The sequence below is a fragment of the Silene latifolia genome, chromosome X (assembly GCF_048544455.1).
Source record: "Silene latifolia isolate original U9 population chromosome X, ASM4854445v1, whole genome shotgun sequence".
Taxonomy (NCBI): domain Eukaryota; kingdom Viridiplantae; phylum Streptophyta; class Magnoliopsida; order Caryophyllales; family Caryophyllaceae; genus Silene; species Silene latifolia.
The window spans coordinates 15862393-15876120 of record NC_133537.1 but is presented as its reverse complement, the minus strand read 5'-3'; positions in this window follow the sequence as shown (position 1 = coordinate 15876120).

The window sequence follows — 13728 nt, the reverse complement described above, 5'->3', positions numbered from 1 at the left end:
GAAACTCGTCCGAAGACCGGGCTCTAATACCAATTGTCACGGTCCGGTACTTTTGTCGGATGGTGGTGCGCACCCTTGCCCAACTCTAGGGCAAGAATGCAAGCAACAAGGGTCTCGTACTAGTGAGGGATCGCCCACTAGCACATTTCTCGGGACTTGGGGTGTGTGTCAGAAATCCTAGTCACGATTATCAAGTCCAGCACACGAAAGTAATAAAAGTAAGCAATATGATTATTGAAAGCAAGCAATAACAAGCATTTGGATGAGAAGTGGTTTTTGATTGACTAGCACCTCTCATAGAGGCAAATTTGATAGTTTGGTCCTGGTAGCAGGATACATTGATTGTGCAAAATAGCGATATGTTTTCTAAACGCCTAAAAACTTATCTTAAACTAAAAACGAGACTCCAAGATTCGACACGCATGAAGTAGTCTTGGAGTACTAAATGAAACTAAAAACAGAAATGAAAATACATAAGCGGAAATATAAAATCTAAAGGCTCGAAGTGAAAGGACCGCGCGCGCAATTCTTTGGGATTATGCGCTAAATGTGCGGCTCCTTACACTATGCCACTAATAAACGTTAACTCAGTAATGATCTTGCTTAACCATGAAACCAAATGAAATTAAATCACCTATTTTAATTAATCAGCCACTTATAACAATATTTCGTATTTTACAATATACACTGTGAGACCAACCAATTACTCTACAACTAGTTTAGATATCGCACGATGAATGCGCGGTATTTATAGAGTTTTTATTTTTAGAAAAAAAAATTTAACCATAAAACAGAAACTAATCAAAAAAATTGAGTAATGTCATGAAATGTATATATTTTTAAACAAAATTAATGAAATTGTTTATAAATTTTTAATTAGCATATCTTTTAGTTACGATTTAGCATACAAAGAACGAAATTTTTATCACAAAAATTTTAGAGACAAATTTTAAATAAGGGATTATATCAAAATAGGAAATTAAATAAGAGATTTTATCAAAATAAAAAATGTGGTTTAGGCGGGAAAACTTGAAGTTTTTCCTATTCTTTTAGTATATAGGGGATTATAAAACTTATTATACATATATAGCGTGTTTATATAATTATATTATTCATGAACTAACTTATACTGTTTCTGTCCTAGTAAATAACTAGTTTTTAACCCGTGCAAAATTGCACGGGTATGTAATTTAATATTGTAGATTAGCAAGATTTATAAAAAAACATAATTCATTTTTTATGCAGATTTGAATTATAAATTATATTTGTAATCATAAAAAACGTGATGTAAAATACATGATGTCTTAGGTTTATTGTTCGAGTATTGATTAAATTATGATTTGTCTTCTTGATAGTTAAAGTATGGATATCTACTTAACATTGTAATTGAGAGATTGAGTAAAAGCCGAGAAATAAAATGAAAAGAGATCTTTGTATGAAGATTAACATCTTTTAACGAATTTATGTGAATATGCTTGAAAATTAATTAGTAATTTTGTTTATTAAAAGATTTATAATTGACAAAGTTAAACTACAAAGCATGTACTTGTTAATATTTAACCTAACCGAATCAATTTTTTCCCGAGTCTTGACTCGTGAAACTTGATATGTCGATTAACTCGAAATAACTCATTAAATTAGGTCGAAATCCGATCCACTATATGACTATAACTGACCGGTTAAACATAAGTTTATTATAATATAAAATATAGTATAAGTCACAACTATTATTAAAGTATTAATAGGCAATTATTTTTTTTCATACAAATAGCTTCCCTATTTAAAAATGGGATTTTGTTTTTACAGTAAAAATAAAATGGCAAAATAAAAGCGCCATAAACTTCTTACTTAACTTGTTTACTGATTGTAATCCGTCTCCGTCATAACTCCTATTACAAATTTGCCTCATGTTATAGAGTTCCCAAATTTTAAGTTTTAACTCAACCCGAATCGTTTATTTTTGAGTCTAAATAAACTGATTGATTATTTATATTTGTGTTTACATTTTTTAAGTTCATAATGTAGACCTATAAAAATTTGACTTAACCTGAATTAACCTGCCCTGTTATTTCCAAGGTCAAAACCCGTAAACCTTGACTCACAGCTCAACACGAACGTAAAATGATTCGTTATTTTAGAGTCGAAACCCTATCCAATCTGACCTACTCGACCTGATACGTCATTAAAAGTTGATGTTAAATATGAATAAAAAAAATATTAAGTTTAGTACTTTAAATTTAATAACAACAATTTATATAACTTTGATATTATTTGATGATAAAATAGATATTTTAAAAAATATATATATAATTCACTTGTAAAACTCAAAACGAACCATTTCCATTTTAACTCAAACTATTATATAACACTATTTTTTTTTTTTAACTTTTTTTTTTATACTAATCAAAAGTATTTTCAAAATTTCTTTTCAAGAGTTAGTGAAAAAAAGCTTCGTATCCGATTTAATGTAATTCAAATATTTAATAAATATAATAGCAATTTTTGGTAGATAATTTAGTATCAAGTTTAATATACTTTAGATGTATAATGACAATAAGTAATGAAAGCACATATATCTTTAGTGATATTGATTGTATGTTTAGTAATATTGACTTTATTAATTAAAGGTTATAAGTTCAATCACATTTCATTTTCAATTTTTTTCAATTTATTTGCTAGTTGCTACATGCATTATATAAAAGTTAATGAATTATTTTAAATTTAATTATTCGTTATTCGTTATTCATTAATTATTATGTACGTATAAAATATAATCGTAAACATTTACATACGAAACATAAACATGGAGGTTTTTTAGAAATTAAATCCAATTTATTTGTTGTGGGTACCACATTTATTGTTTTTTTTTAAAAAAAAATGTATGTGATGATGTGGCTTCATGAAGATGGGTTAAATTTTTTGTTTTTATAAAGATAAGATTATCTATATTGACGGACAAAAAGAGTAAAATAAATACTCCACCCTATTTTATTTATCTAAGTTGGTCTTTTACGGAGTACTAAAATATGAGCCCAATTTCTCTCCATTTTCTAAAAACAGGGGCGAAGGGAGAAGGTAGCAAGGGGTAGTGGCCGCTACCCCATGTGAAAAAAAATCAATAAATAAGTCACGTTTTAGCTACCCCAAATGTAATTAAGAAAAGAATAATTATAATGAAGCGCATAAGTTAAATAGCAAAATAGATATGCTTTAGTGGTAGAAATAGTAGTGTCCATGCAAAATGACTGGGGTTTGAATCTCACTATCGTCAAATTTTTGGTTATTTTTGACTTTTTCAATGACCTTATTAAATGTTTCTTTGTTTGGGAAGGGATTTGAAATAATTCCACAAACTTCCTTATTAAGTTATTTAATATACGTGATTTACTTTTGGTTATTTAATTTATTTATCTTTTGCTAATTTTTAAAATTGTCAATATTCATTGTTTTAGGTAGACCTGGCAAACAGATCGGGTCGTGTCGAGTTCGTGTTCGTGTCACATGTAAACGGGTCACGAAACCTTCAACCCAAATCCGACCCAATTAAATTTCGTGTCGTGTTCGTGTCGACCCACTTACATAAATGGGTCATCAAGCCTCAACCCTAACCCGTTAATTTTGTGTCGGGTTCGTGTCGTGTTCTCGTGTTTTGTCTATATTTGAAAAGTGTAAGTATATTTATGCGATGGAAAATCAAGAAAAATTATGATTAATTTAGTAAATAGGTCATTCGTGTCGGGTTCGTGTTTAGAGAGCTCAACCCAAACCCGACCCAATTAAATCTCGTGTCGTGTTCGTGTCGACCCACTTACATAAATGGGTCATTAAGGCTCAACCCAAACCCATTATCTTCGTGTCGGGTTCGTGTCGTGTTTTCGTGTCGTGTCATTGTTTGCCGCCTCTAGTTTTAGGGTATTAACTATTAAGAATTTATTTTTTCCAAAATGGTAAAATTTTCTTTTAATGACGGAGTATAAAGCCCGACCCAAAATAATACTGTAATACTACGGTTTTATGAATCTCTGGGTACTCTATCGAGTGGGCCTTACTCTGTCGAGTAAGGGTGTCTTGCGTTTTAAAATAGTTTCTGACCTGTTGGGTACTCGATCGAGTAACCTGGATACTCGATCGAGTATGTCAGCTACTCGATCGAGTAGCCGGTTTACGGGGGGATGATTTGTCGGATTTTGTTAATAATGCGATTTAATATATAATTACTTCCGTCACTTTCTTAATACACTTTACAAACCTAAATACTTTCAAAAGAGAAAACAATCTACGTTCTTCGCATCAATCGCATTGTTGGCAAATCCCGGAGCTTGGAAGGTCGGAATTCGTGTTTCTTTATACCTTTGTAATCCTTGCGTCGAGGGTAAGATCTACATACTGTTTTTATAGTATTTCGTTAAAGTCAGTTAAACCCTAATTTGGAGATTTGGGAGTTTTGTTGTGTTTCTTGATTGGTAGTAATTATATGATTGTATGTTAGGAGGAGGATTCGTAGAAGAGGCTTTTTGATAACAAATTTGTTGAGATCGTCCCGACCGTGTTGCTTTCCAGGTATGGTTTCCCTACTCAGTATTAGTCCCATAATGTGTTGTTGGTGTTTTGTGATTGTTGAATATTATCTTACTCGTATTGTGACGATTGTTGGATTTGGTTGTTGATAGTAGTTGTGATTGATTGTATCTGTCTGTGTTCTTTGGGCGCATCCCTGGCTGAGTGGAGTCACTTGCGGGAGTAGCTTCACGCCCATTATTCGCCTTCTGTGGAACCCGCCACAGAAGGGATGTGCACATTAAGGAATTTGGATTTATCGCTCGATGGAGATGAGCGGGGATTTGGTGGGTACGGTTGCGGTCCCCCACTGGCGGTGTGGAGTGACCTGTTGCGATGAGCACTCTGGCAGGGCTATACACTTTAGTGTGTAGTCAGTATTGTGGAGTTGGGAATGGAGTTCGGAGGATATCTGTGATGATTGAGCTGTTTGTTTACTGTGTTGTTGGATTATATAAATTGTGTGATTAGTCGACCCGTTTATTGTTTTAAAAACTGTGGTGATCCATTCGGGGATGGTGAGCAGTTGTTGAGCAGGTATGAGTCGAGTTATATGGGATAGCTGGGATGTGCCACTTTCAGATGATAGAGTCTTCCGCTGTAGCCTGAGTAGTTTGTTAAACTTTTCATTTAGTTGAGTAGACAGTTGGTTTTGGAGAACATGTAACCGTATTTCGGTATTTGTTTTCGGTTTGTAACCTTTCACTAAAGTTATACTATTTAAATGTTGTTTCGTTATTGTCTTATGATTATCATTGCCTCGGGCAACCGAGATGGTAGCATCTTTATATCTAAGTGGTCCTGGTAAGGCACTTGGAGTATGGGGGTGTTACAAAATGGTATCAGAGAGACGATCCTGAAACCTGTAACCAATGAATCTAATGAATATAGGGAGTCAATTAAAATGAACCCGGGGTAAAGGTTGTAGGAGCTAATGCAAAGACTTGGGAGACGTCCTAAAGTCGCGAACTCGCCCTACAATTTTGAACCGGTCACATGGGGGGTATATGTCAAGGTCGTATGTGGTGTTTGTTAGCTTGTATGTGAATGTGACGATACATGTTGTGAATTGATGGATGTTGGGAGTAGAAGATTGATGTGGTGATTGAAAAGTTAGTGAAGTATATAAATATGTTGTTTGAATAAGAAGCATGTTGGATGTTTATTATGTGGCATTTGATAACATGAAATAGTTGTTTTGTTGATCATATGAAGAGTTGTGTAGAATTGCATGTTTAGCTATAATAGAATGTTGTGTTTATAAAGTTGTACAATAAGTTGGGATATGAGAGATAACATGCGGGTAGTATATACGAGTCAGCATGACTCGATCGAGTAGGGGGTACTCGATCGAGTAGGTGAGGTACTCGGTCGAGTGGGTTTGACTCGATCGAGTGGGTATTTGACGTTTTTACAACCAGAATCGTGTTTTTGGGCACTCGATCGAGTACATAGGGCACTCGATCGAGTAGGGGGTCATTCGATCGAGTGGCTGTGCTACTCGGTCGAGTATGTTAGAGATCAGAAGGTCTGTTTTGGGTCTGATGTCGGGGCACTCGATCGAGTAGCCTCTACTCGATCGAGTAGGTTTAGGCACTCGATCGAGTGTGTTCTGGGCAGTCTGTTTTCGTGTTTTGGGGTTATAGTGCGTATGTTTATATCTACCCTTTCTTATATAGTTTCAAGATGCCGCCCAAAAGAAACGCTTTGTATGCGAGAGCTGAGAACATGAACATCGACGATGTAGTTAAGATGTTGGAGCATCAAGATGCTCTTACGGAGGCCCTAAAGAGAGTGGGAAAGGACAAGGAGGTTGATCACTCTAAGATCAGCCTTTATATAGCGAGGTTTAACCCAAAAGAGTACAAGGGGACCGGGGAACCAAATCTTCTTGACAACTGGCATCGTGAGATGGAGAACATACTAGACCTGGTACACTGTCCTGATTAGATGAGAGTAGAACAAGCTGCGTTCTACTTGAGGGAAGCAGCTGGTGAGTGGTGGGACAAGGTGAAGGTGAGTGCTAGGGAGATGTATACGAAGCAGGGCTTACCTGCTATACCCTGGGAGGAGTTTCGGAGGGCTATGAGGAAATAGTTTGTACCTGAGCATGTGAGGAGTAAGCTGAGGGAGGAGTTTGATGGGTTTAGGATGACATCTGATATGTCAGTGGCTGAGTACTACAAGCAGTTTAATGAGAAGTCTAGGTATGCTGAGGACATGGGTTTGAGTGAGGAGAACCTAGCGCTGAGATTTGAGAGGGGGTTGACCCCTAAGATCATGGATAAGTTACCCGTGGGAGTCCTTACCGATGTTAAGGAAGCTTATGAGAGGGCTGGGAGAGCTGAGAGGTTGGTGGAGATGGCTCAGGAGAGAGTAATTGAGAAAAGAAAGGCTGAGAGTGAGGGTGGTGGCCAATCTAGTCACAAGAAAGGCAACCACAATCAGGCTAGAGCGTTTTCTTCTGGGTCAGGGTTCAGTGTTGGGGCCTCCTTTGGGCGTGGCCGTATGAGTGGTAGTGGTAGTTGGGGGATGGCCTGCTATGGTTGTGGCGGTGTAGGCCACAAGAGACATGAGTGTACGAGTTTACCTGGAGCTTTTCAGAGATCGGCTCAGGGGAGCTATTCTCAGGGGCCGGCACAGAGTTATGCGAGCAATAGACCGACAGGGTCTTGGTCTAACCGGGGAAGTCAGAGCTATCAGGGTGGAGGTAACCGCAATAGCAGTAATTCCTATCAGAAACCAGCTACGAACAACAACAATAATCAGGGGTCGGGTGCTAAACCGACCACATCACAGCAAGATCTTGTCCGGGAGGTGGACGAAAAACTAGTGGAAAGCTGTTCATGATGGACAAGAAAGCAGCTGAGAATGATGCACATGTTATCACTGGTACTTTTCTTGTTAACGGTATTCATACCTTTGTTTTGTTTGATTCGGGGGCGTCTCAGTCGTTTGTATCTTCGAGTCATGTTAAACGGTTGGGTTTGAGGGTATATGAGTCTGTAAGTGAGAAAGTTTTTATACCTTCGGGTGAGTCTGTATCATGTGGGAGGCTGTATAGGGATGTATCTATGATAGTTGGGCAAGTTGATCTACCTGTAGACTTGCTAGAGTTTTCTTTTGACGGTTTTGAGATGATAGTCGGGATGGATTGGTTGGGAAAGTATAAAGCTAAGATAGACTGTCATCAAAAGAAAGTGTCTTTGAGAGGTGCTAAGGGCGTTAGTGTGTCTTATCGTGGGTTTGTGGTCAAATCCAAAGTTAAGTTGATTGCAGCTGTTACCTTGAAGTCTTATCTGAGGAAGGGATGCCCTTTGATCTTGTGCCATGTGAGAGATGACCGGATAGAGAGTCCGACGGTTGATCAGATACCAGTGGTGGGGGAGTTTGCAGATGTTTTTCCAGAGGAGATTCCGGAGTTGCCACCAAAGAGGGAGATAGATTTCACGGTTGAGTTGAAACCGGGGACGGGGCCAATCTCTAAAGCACCGTACCGGATGGGTCCTAAGGAGATGGAGGAGCTCAGGAAGCAGTTAGATGATCTGATAGAGAAGGGATACATTAGACCTAGTGTATCACCGTTGGGAGCACCAGTCCTTTTTGTGAAGAAGAAAGATGGGAGCTTGAGGTTGTGCATAGACTACAGGGAGCTGAACCGAGTGACGGTGAAGAACAAGTATCCTTTGCCAAGGATAGATGACCTGTTTGATCAGTTGAGTGGTGCATCAGTCTTTTCCAAGATTGATTTGAGGTCGGGGTACCATCAGGTGAAGATTAGAGAGTTGGACATACCAAAGACAACTTTCACGTCGAGGTATGGCCATTATGAGTATGTGGTGATTCCGTTTGGGTTATATAATGCACCGGCTGTGTTTATGGATTTGATGAACAGAATCTTCAGACAGTTTTTGGACAAGTTTGTGGTGGTGTTTATCGATGACATCTTAGTTTACTCCAAGACTAAGGAGGAGCATGGGAAGCATCTGAGGATTGTGTTGCAGACCTTAAGGGAGCATGAGTTATATGCTAAGCTGTCCAAGTGTGAGTTCTGGTTAGAGGAAGTTGCTTTTCTGGGGCATGTGATCTCTAAGGATGGGGTAGCTGTGGATCTGGCAAAGATTGAGGCAGTGACAAAGTGGGAAGCACCAAAGAATGTTGCTTTGAGATCGGGAGTTTCTTGGGTTTAGCTGGATACTACAGACGGTTCGTGAAAGATTTCTCCAAGATTGCTAGACCTATGACAGCTTTGATGAGGAAAGAGAACAGGTTTCGTTGGGATGAGAGTTGTGAGACGGCGTTCCAAACATTAAAGGAGCGTTTGACCACAGCTCCTATCTTAGCATTGCCTGAAGGGATCGAGAACTTTGAGGTTTTTACAGATGCCTCAAAGAATGGGTTGGGATGTGTGTTGATGCAGAACGGGAAGTGATTGCCTATGCTTCTAGGCAATTGAAGCCTTATGAGGAGAACTATCCAACACATGATCTGGAGTTGGGTGTAGTGGTGTTTGCTCTTAAGATTTGGAGACATTACCTTTATGCGGCGACCTTTAAGGTATTTTCGGATCACAAGAGTCTCAAGTACATCTTCACTCAAAAGGAGTTGAACATGAGACAGAGGAGGTGGATGGAGCTGATTGGCGATTATGACATGGATATTATCTACCATGAAGGGAAACCCATTGTTGTCGCAGATGCTTTGAGTAGGAAGAGTGTACATTCTTTGTGTACAGCTCTATCTTTGATGAGGTTGAGAGATGAGGTGGGGAGGTTTGGGATACATATGATGCAGAGAGGGGATGCCATGGGAGATTTGATAGTGCAGCTTGATCTTTATGATGATATTCGAGGTAAACATGCGTTAGACCCTAAGATGGTTGAGTGGAGAGCTGGAGTAGAGAAAGGGACAGTGTCTCGTTTCTCTATTCATACAGATGGTAGTTTGAGATTTGATGGGAGGTGGTGTGTCCCTAATGATGAGGAGCTGAAAAAGACAATCATAAAAGAGGCACATTGTACACCGTATTCAGTACATCCAGGTGGTGACAATCTGTACAAGGATTTAAAGAACACGTTCTGGTGGCCTGGGATGAAGAAAGAAACAGCTGAGTTTGTGGCCCGTTGTTTGACATGCCAGAGAGTTAAAGGGGAACAGCGACTACCACAAGGTAAGATTCAGTCTTTAGAGGTACCTGAGTGGAAGTGGGAATCCATTTCTATGGATTTTATCGTGGGTTTGCCAAAGAGTCAACATGGTAACAATATGATATGGGTAATAGTGGATTGACTAACCAAGTCAGCTCACTTTGTGCCAATAAAAGATACATGGACTAAAGCACAATTAGCTATGGCTTATCGAAAGAATGTGCTAAAGTTACATGGAGTCCCTAAGGACATAGTATCTGACAGAGATGCGAGATTTATCTCAAGGTTTGGAAAGAGATGCAGGAATATTTGGGAACAACTTTGAAGATGAGTACAGCATTTTATCCTGCGACAGACGGTCAGACTGAGAGAACGATCAAGACTCTTGAGGATATGTTGAGAGCTTGTGTGATGGACTTTGGTGGTAGCTGGGAACAGAGGTTGGATTTGATAGAGTTTTCTTACAATAACAGCTATCACACTAGTATTGGTATGACACCGTTCGAGGCCTTATATGGGAGGAGATGTAGGAGTCCGATTTGTTGGGACGACAGTGCTGAGGCAGTGGTTCTAGGACCAGAGATGGTACATGAGATGGTTGAGCAGATTAAGATGATCAGGGAATGGATGAGAGCAGCTCAGGATAGGCAAAAGAGTTATGCAGATCTACATCACCGGGATATAGAGTTTCAGGTTGGGGACAAGGTTCTTCTGAAAGTGTCTCCTATGCGTGGGGTTATGCAATTTGGGAAGAAAGGCAAGCTGAGTTAGAAGTTCATAGGGCCTTATGAGATCTTAGAGCGGGTTGGAGAGGTTGCATATCGTCTGGCTTTACCAGCTGCGTTAGAGAGAGTGCATAATGTGTTTCATGTATCTCAACTGCGGAAGTATGTGAGTGATCCGTCACATATGTTAGAGGCAAAGAGCTTAGAGCTAGATGAGTCCTTGTCATATCTTGAGGTGCCTAAGCAGATTCTTGACCGGAAGGTTAGGAAGACTAGGAGTGGTGAGACAGTTTTGCTTAAGATCCTTTGGTGTAACCACGAGTATGAGGAAGCTACATGGGAGGCAGAGGAGGCTATGAGAGAGCGTTACCCTTTCCTTTTTTATCAGGTATGTATGGTTACGGGGACGTAACCTTGTTTCTTTTAGGGGGTAGGAGATGATCGCGAAGAGTTTTTAAGAGCTTTTATACCTTTTTATGTTGTGTCGGTATGTTGGTTGTGGTTGAGTCGGGTTGAGTTTGGGTGAGTAACATGTTTTATGTTGAGTTTTGTTTCGGTTGTTGAGTCGGGAGTGTTGTAGTGTGTGTCTTTGTTTTGTTGTGGTTTGAACTTCGGGGACGAAGTTCTTTTTAAGGAGGGAAGACTGTAATACTACGGTTTTATGAGTCTCTGGGTACTCTATCGAGTGGGCCTTACTCTGTCGAGTAAGGGTGTCTTGCGTTTTAAAATAGTTTCTAACCTGTTGGGTACTCGATCGAGTAACCTGGATACTCGATCGAGTAGGAGGCACTCGATCGAGTATGTCAACTACTCGATCGAGTAGCCAGTTTACGGGGGGATGATTTGTCGGGTTTTTTTAATAATGCGATTTAATATATAATTACTTCCGTCACTTTCTTAATACACTTTACAAACCTAAATACTTTCAAAAGAGAAAACAATCTACGTTCTTCGCATCAATCGCATTGTTGGCAAATCCCGGAGCTTGGAAGGTCGGAATTCGTGTTTATTTATACCTTTGTAATCCTTGCGTCGAGGGTAAGATCTACATACTGTTTTTATAGTATTTCGTTAAAATTAGTTAAACCCTAATTTGGGGATTTGGGGGTTTGGTTGTGTTTCTTGATTGGTAGTAATTATATGAGTGTATGTTAGGAGGAGGATTCGTAGAAGAGGATTTTTAATAACAGCTGTTGAGATCGTCTGACTGTGTTGCTTTCCAGGTAGGGTTTCCCTACTCAGTATTAGTCGCATAATGTGTTGTTGGTGTTTAGTGATTGTTGAATATTATCTTACTCGTATTGTGACGATTGTTGGATTTGGTTGTTGATAGTATTGTTGGATTTGGTTGTTGATAGTAGTTGTGATTGATTGTATCTGTCTGTGTTCTTCGAGGCGCGTCCCTGGCTGAGTGGAGTCACTTGCAGGAGTGGTTTCACGTCCATTATTCGCCTTCTGTGGAACCCGCCACATAAGGGATCTGCACATTAAGGAATTTGGGTTTATCGCTCGATGGAGATGAGCGGGGATTTGGTGGGTACGGCTGTGGTCCCCCACTGGCGGCGTGGAGTGACCTGTTGCGATGGGCACTCTGGCAGGGCTACACACTTTAGTGTGTAGTCGATATTGTGGAGTTGGGAATGGAGTTCGGAGGATATCGTGATGATTGAGTTTTTTTGTTTCTTTGTGTTGTTGGATTATATAAATTGTGTGATTAGTCGACCCGTTTATTGTTTTAAAAACTGTGGTGATCCATTCGGGGATGGTGAGCAGTTGTTGAGCAGGTATGAGTCGAATTACATGGGATAGCTGGGATGTGCCACTTTCAGATGATAGAGTCTTCCGCTGTAGCCTGAGTAGTTTGTTAAACTTTTCATTTAGTTGAGTAGACAGTTGGTTTTGGAGAACATGTAACCGTATTTCGGTATTTGGTTTTGGTTTGTAACCTTTCACTAAAGTTATACTATTTAAATGTTGTTTCGTTATTGTCTTATGATTATCATTGCCTCGGGCAACCGAGATGGTAACATCTTTATACCTAAGTGGTCCTGGTAAGGCACTTGGAGTATGGGGGTGTTACAAATACAGAAAAATAAAAGTAAAGATAACAGGTTGAATTCTAAGAAAATGTTTATCCCATTACATTAAAAAATGTTCAATTCGTTGTAAATTACAATGCAAAAATCAAAGTTCTTTTGAAAAAATAATATATAAAGATAAGTTGAACTATACAATGAAACCTTCAAGCTATTACAATGCGTCCATTTGATTATATACTAGTTGAGATCCCGTGCTAAAGCACGACATTTGTGAGGGTTAAATTAAGTGAGCTTGTAAAAATTAAAAATTTTTACATAACTGAGTTGTAGTTATAACAGTATGTTGTAATGTACTGATTATAATATTAGTAAAATTATATAAAAAAAAGTTTACTATTCAAAGGACTTTTAGATTAAGTTATTTTTGTATAAACCTATTTTTATTATAAAAATAATGATAGCTGACTATTATGGAATTACATAATCTAATATAGGGACACTACTCTGTTATTATAAAGCGCATACTAACCTTATAACGGGAACATATATAAACAGTATACGACACATCTAGAAGGACGATTTTCAAAAAAATCAAAATACTATTTACCCCTATATTCTCAAATTGAAACTTATTAACTCCAACAACCAACTTAAAAAAAAAAAAAAAAAAAAACTTAGTATACTACGGGTATATTAAGCGTGAATAATGGCAGTGTTAAGCCTATTTTTAATTGACATTTGATTTGATTGTAATATTTTATTCTGTAGATGAAATTTTAGTCAATAAATTAAAAGTCATAATTTTAATATAGGCCCACCATATTTGTCAATCAATTGAGCGGGATTATAAGATTATATCAATTGTGTTGAATAAACTTGTATAAAATAACATGGGTTCCACTTTCTTTTGTAAGTCAATCAATAGCAATTATAATAATTTTAGCATGGCCCACCACTATGTCAATCAATTGGGCGGGAAAACATTGAGAGTTCCTTATTCTTTTAGTTTAGTAGCGATTGTTAGTTTGTAATTTGAATTTTTATATGTTGCATATTAGGTAATAACATTTTTTGGATTTCCAATTTTCAAATAGTATAGCCTTAAGAAATTTGCTACCCCAAACAAAAAGTTCTGGCTTTGCCCCTGCCTAAAAAGAAATGGAGAGGCAAATACCTATTAATGGTTCAGATTGTATTTTGGCAACATCTAATGGTTCTAAATTTACGCATAAAAATAAAGGAAAAGTGAGAATGAAAGGA